This window comes from Nipponia nippon, unplaced genomic scaffold (genome assembly GCF_047370975.1).
Source record: "Nipponia nippon isolate SJK-2023a ecotype South Korea unplaced genomic scaffold, ASM4737097v1 scaffold_52, whole genome shotgun sequence".
NCBI classification, from domain to species: Eukaryota; Metazoa; Chordata; class Aves; order Pelecaniformes; family Threskiornithidae; genus Nipponia; species Nipponia nippon.
The window spans coordinates 770,740-783,874 of NW_028262372.1; positions in this window are offsets into that span (position 1 = coordinate 770,740).

Consider the following 13,135-nt stretch of genomic DNA (forward strand, 5'->3'; position numbering starts at 1 on the left):
ATGGAAGCGATTCAGCTCAGTCAGTTGAGGCATCTCATTCTCAAAAGCACAGGTGACGGTGGTCCCCTTGCCTTAGTTCAGATGGGCACAAAATAGGCACCTGCTGCTTGGGAGCCACTTGTCTCAGCTCCCGTGATAATTACTGGAGATGGAGGCCAGGAGTGAGGTGTTCAGATGCAAACACCTGGTGACATTTAAGGTGCCAGAGCTGGTTCAAGAGACATGGCGGTGAATACATGTATCCGCTCTGAGAGACAGGGTGGTATCTGAGGCATCATTTCTGAGCAGGAGGATGATTTCCTTTGAACAACTGAGATGACAGCAGATGCACACGTTTAGGACAAGAGAATCTTTCTCTATTTGTTATTTTCTGGGCAGCCTGCACAGATCAGCTGATCAAATGGACTCATGGACCACAGGGAGAGCTAAGTCTCTGATCTCCATTAGCTGTACTTCCTAGAGCTCTCCTGACTATCATGAGAGTTGTCTCGTTTCATCCCCACATTGCCTAACAGATTTCAGGACGGTTACTCAATTTAATGGCCAAAGAAAGGCCTGTAGTGTTATGTGAGGTGCCAAGGCTTTCACAGACAGCTACATGCAGCTGGCAGGGACAGCACTGGTCCTGCACAGGAAAGCTGCCCCCCTTCAAAGCGTGTGTGTGACACACAGCCCAGACAGCACTGCCTTCGTGCAAGCCACCGATTGCCACCACTGCCCTGCAGCAAGGTCTGTCCCTGCTCTAGCCAGTAAATGTAGGACAGTGCAGGAATAGGAAGCACATCGCACTGGGGTCTCCACTCATCTGCCTACACTCTCAAGCTGCTGGTTTTCCTCTCCGCCACCCTTTACTCACCCCCTTGATGGTACAGGCAAGGAACAGAGCAGCAATGTTCACAGTGTGCCTGTCAGCAGCACCTTGTTCTTGCTGGAGATCAGCTTCATCTCTGCCGAACACCCTCAGGAGCAGCGTAGACACCACTGACAGCAGTCAGTGGTCCTCAGAGAGGGTCTCCTGGTCATAGAAACTAAACCCCTGTTGCTGGTACTAGCTGTGCAACCAATTGCTGACCCACAGGATCTGTCCAGTCCTCAAGCCTCTCCCGCTCCCCAGCAGGACTGAGGAGAACACTGCCCGTGCCACCATGCCCATCACCCCCAGAGCCATGCAGTCACACTCAATCCTTTGCAGGTTTGGCTGTGTCATTGGTGCCTACAGGGAAGAGCAGCACGGGGCAATAGTCCAAGGTTTGGAAAAACTTTAGCAGCCTCTCAAGACTGCACCTTTTGATCAAGGACAGTGGCCAGTGCTCGTTAGAAGATGCTCGAGGTTAGTAGCAGCTTGTTGGAGTCAAGGAATCCTGTAGCCACCCTTACCTGGCAGCAAAAGGCACCCTCAGCTTCCTCAGAGGGTCCCTAGGAGTCCACCAAAGATCTTAGTCATTTTCAGGACACTCTTGGACAGAAGCCCTTAGGAAGTTAATGGGAATTCATTGTTCATCCCAATGTGAGCAGAAGGTTAGTCTAAAGACCTCCCAAGGTCCCATCCAACCTGAATGGTTCGGTGATTCTGTTGTCTCTGATGACAGCTACCGCGACTCTTGCAGTCATGGATTCCCTCTCTGCATGTGGGTTAGCCCCAAGCATGGCATTCCCAGAGCCAGCCTCTCCTCGTGGTGTGCTATTGCCTCTTAGGCCTGAAACATCCTAGGTTCCAGGTTCAATTGTGAATGACGTCATGTTCAGACTGGACCCTCCTCACAGCCTGCAACCCTTGTGCATGACAGCATGGTAACTAGTGAGAGTGACACATGCAGAAAGCCAAGTGGAGGGGGCTGTGAAAGCCCTTGGCGTGTTTCCTTAAGGAGGATGGCCAAGCCCTGACCCCAGGACCCTAGGAATGGGGATCCTTTCCTTCATGGGTGTCTCAGGGCTCTTGCTAGGGGCAGAGAGATGTGAGGGTGTGTGATGCCGAGTGCAGGTCAGTGCTAGGACACCTCCCCAGGTTCTGTCAGGGGTGAGGAGGCAACAAAGTACGGGGGTTGCAAGGAACTGGTGTCCTCACATGGGCCTCAGCCCAAGAGTCAGCAGCCCTAGCCAAGAGAACAAGGACCTCAGTTACTGGGTCCCAGCCCTACCAAAGCCCTTGGCTTTCCCCACCACAGGCTGTCCTACACTGTCCTCTGTCTGTGCCCGGGCATTCCCTTTCTCCTAGGGGATGCACACCACATGGAAATGTCTGTCATCCCTGATTTGCAGAAGAGGAGTCTTCCGTCCTGATATCTTCCCAGGACAAACCTCCTCCTCTTCCCCATCCACACACATCAACCGCTTTCCATTTCTGGTCTTAGATATGCTTAAGGACTTGCTAAAGCCATCAGCCACCTCCTTGTTTCTCTCTGACATCTCTCCACCCTCTCTCTGAGACCTACGCACAGCCGGTCAGTGTTGCTTACAGCCACTCACTCTTCAGAAGTGGCCTTAAGCTTCCTGGATCTTCCTGGTGCTTGTTAACTATCTTCCTGGCTCCCTCCAGAGCCCATGGCAAACTTTGTTGTCTATAACAGGGCTTTTACGACCATTCGTTATGAAATCTTTGTCTTTTTAGGATCTTCTGTGCAGAAAGAGTAGCCATAGAGAAGTACCAGATACACCAACAGAGATGCCAGTAAGAACCAGCTGAGCAACACCCAAGGCTGGGACTTCCTGGCACGGAGTCTCTCCTGCTTGTCACCTTTTCTCATGGAAGAAACAGGAAAACTGTCCATGCCATGGAGCTCTGCAGAAGGAAAATGGAGCTGTACCTAGCACCAGGTGACACAAGTGGGATCAGCAGGGAGAGACGACTTCTGTAGGGAAGCCTTACCAAGGCAGTACCCTGGCTTCATCCAGATAAAAAATGGAGACCAGGCAGTGTGCTGACGTGATGGGGGAAAGTGTCCTGGGGTAAAAGAGTGTGGATGAGAGGAGGTTGGAGAGACTTGGTTTGCAGAGATTTGAGGGAGTACTTTCCAGGTCTGAGCAGCCTGAGCTTTGGAGACGAGGAAAAACAAAGAAGCTCTCAAGGATGTTTTGGAATTAGTGGTACTGTCCCTAACAGCAGTAACAGGACAGTGCTGTAAGGGAACTCCTTCGTATTCTCAATGATGAACTGAAGCTCTTCCATTTCATCTTTACTTGACAAAATAGCTACAAGTTCTCCGTGATTAGCCTCTGCTATGCAAGTCTTAGAACAGTGCTTTTTCTCTCACTGCTAACTCTCTGTCATTATTTAATGCTTACAGCACTTAGGCAGAATTGCCCTTAAATCATCTCTGCTCCATCTGTTTCTCACAGTTTCCATCAGGACGGGGAGGTGGAATGGGGGAGTTGTTTTGGTTTTAGCCAAAGGCATCCAAGGGACAGATCCCAGGTTAGTGAAAAGGCACAAAGGAAGGCACAACCTTGATGTGGAGCACACCGCCACGACACTGTTACCTGCCTTTCCAGTCTCTGAAGTCCTAACTGTGCAGCAGGGCGCCTGGAAGCTCTGAGCTCCCTGCCTTTGTCCTGCATTTCGGCATGTAAAATGAAACTAACCTAGTCATCAAGTTGGTTCTGAGTCTCTTCGGAGCCTAAGGCACCGCATGGTTAAGGAGATTGGCCAGGACACCTCTTCATAGAGGAATCACGCTTCTGTGGACAAAAGCGTAGCTGTTCCCAGGAATCCCAGGTGGCATGGCGTGAAGCTCCCGGGAGGAACTTGGTGGCTGTTGCCTCTGACGTACTATCTGACACCAGAGAAGAGCTTGGCTCCACCATCTCTCCAGGTAGGTGTCACCTGTGCTGCCCTGTGCTGTCCTTCAGCAGACTAAAGAGGTCCAGGTGCCTCCACCTCTCCACACAGCTCATGTGCTTTAGGCCCCAAAGCCCATCATGACAGACCTCCTCTGGACCTTCTCCGGTTTCACCATCCTCCTTTCAAAATGGTAACCCCACGGGGTCCTATGGCATAAGTTTTATTCAGGTAGAATAATAATTTTGACAGAGTTCAATGAATTCGATGGAATTCAACAAAGTTTAAGAGTGGTTGCTCAAGGTTCAATAACTTTGATGACAAGGTTTACTCTACTAATTACTGCATGGAAGAAACACACAAAGGAAACTTGAGTTACAGGCGAGCTCAAATGATTCACAGAGAGACCAGGGATACAAAAGGGTAAGGAGGACCCTCCCCTTGGGTTACGAGGTTCAGAGTAGACGTCTTTACTTTCTAAACTCCTGATGGAGCTTAGGTGCAGCTAGGTCCAATCTTAATCTCGGACTTGGAAAACGATTTATGCCTAAAAGGTTATGGATACTGATATATGTCTAAGGCTAAATTTTTCAATTCAGCATGCAACCAAAGGTGCCAAGGCAAAACCAAAGTTACCATGCTACACGGTTATGCACGATATCAGTCTCTTACCAAAGATCTGTTGTTGGTTAAATGTCTCTCTGCCTCGAGGAGCAACCTTGAGAGGTGTCCCAGCGCAAGCGGAGATCACCGCCAGGCACCCACGCTGCCTAGCAGGGAGAGCTCAAAGAAGGCTCACTGAGGCTGTCGTATTTATAGGATAAAGTGGTTGGCTTGCACTCAAATTACATGCGATAGGAAAGGTGTGCAGGAGGCTCCTTGTACCCCCAGTTTCTTTGTTCCTTGATAACTGAGTCTTGGAATAGCCACCCACTATTCCCGTGTCAGTCGCATGATTGCTGTTCCAAGCTCATACACATCATGTACCACTCGGCTCCTTTGTGGGTTTTCAGAGAACAGATAGAAACTAGAGTTCATGGCCTGGCTACGGCTCACGCCTTTACCTCTTCTGAAGCCTGTACCAAACCACTGCTAGTTTGGTTAAGAGGTCGAGTGCATCCATCACAACTGGCTGCACGCAGGCCACATAAGGATTTTTCCTATGTGCAAGCAAAGCAAAGCATGGTCAGTTTTCATAAACAATAAAACACACTCTGTAACCACAGGCTAAGTACAAGCTGTCTCTAAGGAGGCTGCCTTTCTACAAGGGATAATCTTATGAGAAATGTTTTAGATAGTTACAAAAAGATAGATAGGAAAACAACTAAAGTGTCGGCTAAAGAGACAATGAGACTACTGAAAGACAGGCAAGCTTTGAACTCCCTGAAGCTCAAAGCAGCAGCTGGGTAGGTGAGAGGTATCTGAATGAACAAAGAATAATGGGAGGGGAAAATTAGAGACTAATGGAACTGGCCTTTGTCTAGAGAGTCTGCATCTGCAAAGATGAAATGGTCCTCATATCAGGACAGGTACAAATATATGAAAGATTAGAGAAATGAAATACTCCGTGTAACAGGCAGAGGAGTGATGATGAAGTTACAGGTGAAGATCAATATTTCTTTCAAACATCCCTTTTGAAAGGTCATGGGATTGGTAGAGGTCTCTTGTGAGTGAGGACAAGCAAATGGTGCACCCGTCTTTGAAAGAGGCCAAAAGTGCAACCCAGGGAACCCCAGGCTGTACAAGCTCACTTTGGTGAGGAGTAAACCATTGAATGAGTGCTTTTGGGTGACATTCCTGGGCGCCCAAAAGAGAAGAGCATCGTCGTGGACTTCCCAAGGGTAAATCATGCCTCGCCAACCTCGTTGCCTTCATGATGAAGTAGCTTCGTTTGTGCATGAGGGGACATCAGGTGATGTCATTTAACTGCACTTCAGCAAGCCTTTTGCAAGGTCTCCCTCAATGTTCTTGTACCCAAGTTAGGTCATCACATTCCGGATGCACAGACAAACAGATGGGCAAAACACTGCTTGGATGAAGAGGCTGAGAGCAGTGGTGAAGGGGCCAGACTCTACCTGGAGGCCAGGGGACATACTGGGGTTTGGTGAGGTGGCACAGGGGACTCTCCTGAGCCCCTGCAGTTAAACTGCAGTTTAACACCCGTATCCATGACCCAGAGGAGGGAACCCTCACCACTTTTTCAATTTCATTTTTCAACTTGGGAGGACCATTCCTGTGCCTTAGGTGTGCCTTTCAGAGGAAACTTGAGAGGTGGGAGGACTGTCCTGTGGGGACATTCATGAAACAGAAGAAGGACAAAGGCCAGGTCCTGCGCCTGGGACAGACTGGTTGGGGCCTGGAGCACATTATGGAGAAGGAGAGGCTGAGAGAGCTGGGTTTTTGCAAAATCCCTCGGATTTCCTCCCCACATCAGGATTGCTGCATCCAGTATGGGGCTTCCCAGCACAAGAATGAATCTGACAGAGAGGCTTATCACTGAGCCCTAGAGGAAGATGGGGGTGACCATGCTGCAAAGGTCCCTGCTTAGGGTTGGGGTGTACGGTCAGACATAGAAAAGGCTGGTGTGTGGGACTGATCCAGGACAGTTTTCCCAGGGCAGCTTCCCCAGGATGTCCAGGGAACATGGCAAAGACCTGGCCCCTCTCCTCTGCACTTTCCGTGCCATGCTTCCTTCACCATGATGCCTGACTCTGCACTGTCAGCATCCTGCTGGCTGCCCCCACCCTGCACACTTACACAGCTTAGCTCTGCACTGGTGCTTTCCTCTCCCAGGCACTTCCCAGCCCTGTCCAGCTCAGCCCCTCCCCAGCTCTCCCCCCCTCCCCTGCCCTCTCCCCAGCCCAGCCCAGCAGAGCAGCCCAGCCTGGGCTGGTTCGGTGGCAGTGCCCACCGCAGGGTGCTGCAGAGCACTGGGCACTCACCCCACAGCCCCAGTCCCTCTGAAGGGCACAGCAGCTGCTGGGGGTGAGAGCGGAGGGGGTTCAGTCTCCCCATCAGCCCCAGGGATGGTGCTGACCTCAAGGGCATGAGAAAAAGGAGGCCAGGCACTCTCTGGCTCTCCTGAATTCATACTGTAGGTGATGCCCACTGCTGACTGAATTTGCCCCCTCCTCTGCTCCCACCAGCCCCACACCCCAGGACAATGTGACAGTCCTGGCCCTGGGCCTCCTCAGGCAGCTCCTGCATCTCTCCAGGCTCCCTTCCCTGTTCCTGCTGGGTCCCCACTGACAGAGTCCTTGTTCGTGGATACATTGATTTAATGCTTTGCTTTTGGGGGACTTCACCTTTGAGGGTGTTTCACCTTCTGAGCCTCCTTTCATTACAACCCGAAGGCACGTTGAGAGTCCCCATCCTCTCCTCTCCTCACGCCTCCAAATTCATTTCCAGGGAGCCTGGCATATGTCATCACTTCTGTCACAGAAGAAAAAAATCTGAGAAGAGAAAGGAAGCTCATAGACCATCTACCCTGCCACTGTTGTTTTCTTCAACCCAGTGCCCCAGGCAGCTGCTGCCATGTGGACGCAACCTCTGCTGCTCAGGAGGGCAGTGCCCTGGCAGCAGGGCACTGTCCAGGGGCATCTCTGCGCCTGCAGGGGCTGAGGAGCAGCTCAGACAAGTGCTAATGAGAACTGGGGTCTCCGTGCCTTTTCCACAAGGGAGAGAGAAATTCCCATCTCCCACTGCCCACCCAGCAAACCAAGAGGAGAAAATTCAAAGCAAAGACTCCTTCTCCTTCAGGTAAATGCTGCCTCAATGTCCTTCTTCAGAAGGACCCTCTGCAAATGTCCTGGGGGTGATCTGGAGCTGTGAGCAGCCCTCAGCCACACAGCAACCTGTTGACAGCAGGAAGATCCTGACCTACCTTGCCAATGGCTGCTCCTTCCACCCACAGCTTCTCCCCACAGCGCCATGGGCAGCTCCCTGGGCAGGCTGAGTGCTGACCCTGGCAGGCGGCAGGGTCCCTGCCCCAGCACAGAATGACTGCTCTGGAGGACACCCCTCTCCACTGCACCAACCATGGGATGTGCCAGCTCTAGGAGATCCCTCCAGGATACTCAAGTGCATTGCCCTGCAGCCAGAGCCTTACCGTGTCAAGGGCTGTGGAGATTTCTGCTCCAGTGAGCTCTGTGCACCTTCCCACTCACGTCTGCCTTTAACCTCTCTCTAGCTGGCTCCTCACCCCTCGGTGCCTGCAGGCAGTGCCCTCAGCCCTGCTGCGCTTTGCAGAGGAGCTGCTCCTGGGCAGAGCTGTCTCTCTGCAGGGCTGCCCACTTGCCAGGAGCTCCCTCCAGCCCAGGAGCCCAGCCCAGCTCAGCAGCAGAGGCCCAGCCCAAGGCAGCGCTTTCTCTGCCCCTCTGGGCTCCCTCCAGGTGTCCCTGGGGCTCCAGGGGAACCTGCTCTGAAACAGAATGAAGGAATCACTCATGTTCCCCCTCTCAGCTGGGGAGAGACACTCCTTTCCAGCTGTGTCATTTCTGTCAGAGTTAGGTCTAAGAATCGCCTTCTTTTGTTCGGGTATGAGACCAGTCACCCAGACAGGGACAGGGCAGCTGCTCACTTTAATGGCCAAATACCGGCCTGTGGTGCTAGCTCAGATGCCAAAGGTGCCCAGCACAAGGACATCTGACGAGGGCATCTTAGGACCTATCGGACAGCAATCCCCGTTCAGAGCTGGTCACTAACAGACACTTCTAATGGCATCTCAGACAGATTTGGGGCTTAGGAGCAAGCTACTGAATGCCACCACTGCAGGGAAGCAGTGCCTGTCCCACGTCTAGCTGTTAGATGCATGGGGCAGTGCATGAGTACGAGGCACACCACAGCAGGGTCTCCACTCATGTGCCAACACTTTCAAATGCTGCTGAATCTTCTTACCCCCATCCTTTGTTCACCTCCTTGATGGTACAATCAAGGAACAGGTGAATGATTTTCACAGCGTGCCTGAATAACAGGATATCCATAGTCAAGGATATTTTCAGCAGCAACCTGTCCTTCTTGGCGATCAGCTTCACCTCCACCACAGCCTCTCTGGGCTGCAGTGACATTGCAGACAGCAAAGCCCTCTCCTGCCAGGGCCGCACAGTCCAAACCTGTTTCTCTCTGGCATTGGGGAGCACAGGGTTTGCTCACCTTGTGGGCCCCTCATTTCATCCTCACATTGCCATCTGCCATCCACGCCAGCATGTCTCTGCTCTGAAGCAAAGTCTTTGCTTGCACAGGATCTTGGGCGCAAGATCTGTGACAAGTCTGAGGTTGGCCCTGGTGGCACCAAGCTGAGGGGCTGCAGCCCAGATGTGCACCAATGGCCTCAGCCTGGGGCACAGACAGGAGGAGCTGGAGCCCTTTGTGCTGTCACAGAGCTGTGACATTGATGTAAATACCTGCTGAGGTGTGGTGGGGCAGGTCAGAAAGCTTGAGGTGCTGTGATGGATGGATACAGGCTATTCAGAGTAGAGAGGTGGGGAAGATCAGGAGGGGGATGCCCTCAGTGGGAGGGAGCTGCCTGGATGGATGGAGGTCCTCTATGGGATGGGCAGCAGATTGGGTGAGCTCTTGTGGGTGGGGGTCACAGCAGAGACCAGTTAGGGAGACATTGTGGTAGGAGCTAAATAGCTGGAAGCAGGTGAGAAAGAGGAGAAAGTCTTACTTAAGCAATGGGAGGAAGACCATTGACCCCACATCACCCCCGGGGACTCTAATCGCCCTGACGCTCACGAGAAGGCGAAACTGCAGGGTGCAAACTGTCCCAGAGGTTTCTTCTGGTTCCTGGGGCCAGCTTCTTAGCCCAGCTGCCAGATGTGCCAACAGAGGTGATGCTCACCTGGATCTGGTACTTGCAAACAGGGAACAGTGGATCAGGGATGTGAAATCCAGTGTCAGTCTGACCTGAGCTACGCTGTGGGCATACTGGTCTCCAGCCACAGCCATGGGCACAGCCATGCCTGGCCACGGACCTCGTTGGGTCTGACTCGCAGACTCACTTCCCAGCTTGAACCATTATGGATGCACAAAGGCACAACACCCTGTCCCTCCAAGTGCCAGGCTCCGGCCGATACACAAAGGCCCAGCACAGCCATGGCACCGCAGTGCTTGTAGAACCAGGCCCTGGAGGTGCTCACCAGGCCAGGGCCAAAGGTGGGCAGCTGGAGGGGAGTCCCTTGAACGCTTTCAAACAATCAAGGCTTGTAGCAAAATTAACCTGAATTATACCAGTGAAATTCAGCCGTATACGGACTGAAAAAGACTTCCACTTTCCTTCTTGTTTTCTTCTCATCACTTGGCTGTATTTCAGAGGACAGCAAATTGAAGAAGGTGATGCTTCTGGGTGCCAATGAGTGAAAGCGGGGCAGTGAGGCAACACACGCAAAATGATGGAAAAGTTTTGCTAGGTCAAAGCTCTTCTCTTCAAATCTTTGAAGCCTGAAATCCGCAGCAGAGAACCTTCCTTTCTGCAATTACGTTGAGATTCCCCCAGCTGTCTTGGCTGTGTCCCCTCCCAACTTCTTGCCCACTCCCAGTCTACTCATTGGCAGGGCAGCCTGGGAAACAGAAAAGGCCTTGACCCAGTGTCAGCACAGTTCAGCAATCGCTAAACCATCGTTGCGTTATCAATCTGTTTTCATCACCAAGCCAAAACATACAATCTTATGAGATACTATGATTAATTAACTCTATCCCAACCAAAACCAGTGGAGGACCAAAAGGGGAGGTGCTCCCAATATCTGTCTTCAGGGAGCTGGTCAAATGCCTTGTCTCTGATTCTCTAACTGTGGCTTAGATGCCTGGCTCCTCTTTAGAGCCTTTTCATGAATACCAACATTTAGGGAGCAACCTGGTCTGACCTCAGAGCTGGCCTTGCTTGGAGCTGCACAGTGGACTAGAGATCGCTTGAGCTGCTTTCTTCTCTGAATCTTCCCCTGAGCCTGATAGAGACACCCTCACCTTCAACTGAATCCCTTCTTCTAGGGCATACTGCAAGGCACAGGCTGCTGGTGGAAGCGTGGGTGGGAAAGGGAGTGCTGGGGTCTCCAGCCTGGCCTCCTGCCCAAAGGGTAACTACCACAAAGCCTGCGGTCAGGCTGGTGGCACATTTTTGAGCTGAGACCTGAAAACCTCCCAGGGTGGGGATCACAGAGGCACTCTGGGTGTCCTGCTGCAGTGCAGCACCACACTCCTAGGTTTTTTATTACTTTTCCTGTTGCCCTGTGTGAATCTCCCAAGAGGCAGTTTGGGGCTGTTGCCCATGCCATACCATTTCTGACAGCACAAGAGGGGTTTTTTCTATCATCTCTCCAGGCAGACGTAGGGTGCTGTTGAGTTTTCCTCAGCACGCCCTTCAGCAGCAGGCTCAAGAGGTTCCGTTCCCTCACTGTCTCCACACAGCTCATGTAATTAGGCCCCTAACACCATCCCTGTTGCCCTTGTGTCGATCCTCTCCAGCTTCTGCCCATTCCTCCAGAACTGGGAGACCACTGGCTTGTATGGCAGCCATGGTCATGCCCGGGCCCTCTTGCTCAGGGCCACTCCTCACCCAGTGAGGTTGCAGCCCACACTGCTGCACAGGGTTATTCTGTCCCTGGTGCAGGGCTTGTCCCTTCTCCTTTATCTTTTGGCCAAATGCGCGTGTGGACTGGAGCTCACTCGTGCCAGCATTTATGATATGTTTGCAGATGCCTCATCCTCATTTTTGCTTCTACCAGGATAACAGCACGAGGCATTGCAGGATACTACAGGTAAAGAAAAAGCAGGACTTGTTTACTGGAATGGATGCCCAAGGTAGAAAGCATCACAAAACACACATCAGAAAAAACAAAGGAGGGCACAAACCCAGAAGAGGCTAGCCAGTGCAGAAAGGGCTAACAGGGTAGGCGGTTCTTTACAGGGAGTATGAGGATGGTAAAAAAGATGACATTGAGAGGAGGGCAAGAGGCAACCAGGACATGAAAGGTGAAGCAAAGGATGGGATCAGGGCTGTCTGGGGGTACTTGTGAGGCAGCCCTGTCCCGGATGGGAATGACTTCCACAGTCAGGGAGACCCTGAGTGCATTCATTAACATTGACAACATGAAGGAGAAGGACAACAGCATCGTTCAGGCTGGAAGGGAATTTGGGTGGTGTCTAGACTAACTTGCTGCTCCAAGCAGGGTAACACCAGGTTACCAAGGGGTATGGTCCATTTGGGTGTTGAGAAGTTGCAGGGATGGAGCCAGAGCACAGCCTGGGAAACAACTTCCAGTGCTTGACTGTCCTCCTGTTGCAAAAGTTGCTCCCCATAGCTAACCTGACTTTCTCTTGTCTCAGCCCCATTGCCTCTTGTCCTCCTGTCTTGCACCCCAGTGATGAGCCTGACTGTCTTCTTGAAACATCCCTGTGTCACCATAGGCAATGCCTCTCTTGCATTATATCATAACACAGATGAAAGCATATCCTGGGCATAGTGTTAAAAACCTTGCTTAACTCAAGGTAAATGGCATGCACTTCTCTCCCCTCACCCAGAAATACAGCCCTTTTATCTCGGAAAGCAGCGCGGAAGGTAAGGCATGATCTCTCTGAGTAAATCCAGTCACTTTCTCTTTCAGAAACCCAGAAATGGGAACCAAGAGGACACGCTCTGGGACACACTCCTCAACCAAAGGAGGGTGAAGAGCCTGTAGTTCCCCACCTCGTCCTTGGGGCCTTTTTGAAAGATGCATGCAATGTTTGCTTTTTGCAAGTCCTCGGGGAGTTCCCCTGATGACCTGCCCAAAGTGACACAGAGCAGTGTCACCGTGACTTTCTCCCGCTCTTTCTGCAGCCTTGCTAACTTCTGCACAGTGGCCCCACAGAGTCTGGCACTGCCCCAAGCCACTAAGGGAAGAGGAGTGAGACAGATAGAGGTTAATGACAGCCAGGAGTGGGAAATTGCATAGAGCAAAGCAAAAGAAATCTTCACAGCCCTGTGACAGGGACAGCAGGGCCATCATCCTGCAGCTCTACATCACTTAGATGTGCCACTGAAACACTTCTGATGGCAAACGTTGATTTGTGGGCTTCTTTTGGAATTTGGCATTTTTCAATCATTTTGTTTAACTACAAGTATATCTCTGCAATTAGCCAGGCTCACCCTGGTGTTTTTGACTAGAGACAGGAGAAAAGTTTTATCCTTCCTCTGTCATTACGGACAAGTCTTTGAATGATGAAATTGCTCGTAGAAAGAGCTGACATCAGTAGGTTTAACTTCGGGGCTAGGGACCTTCTTGCTTTCATCAACTTATAATAAGGAAAAGGGAAGACTTGCCCTAAGAATCCAGTTCAGGAGTCTAGAGGGAAAGGAAGGTAGGTCGAGCCACAGAAATCAGA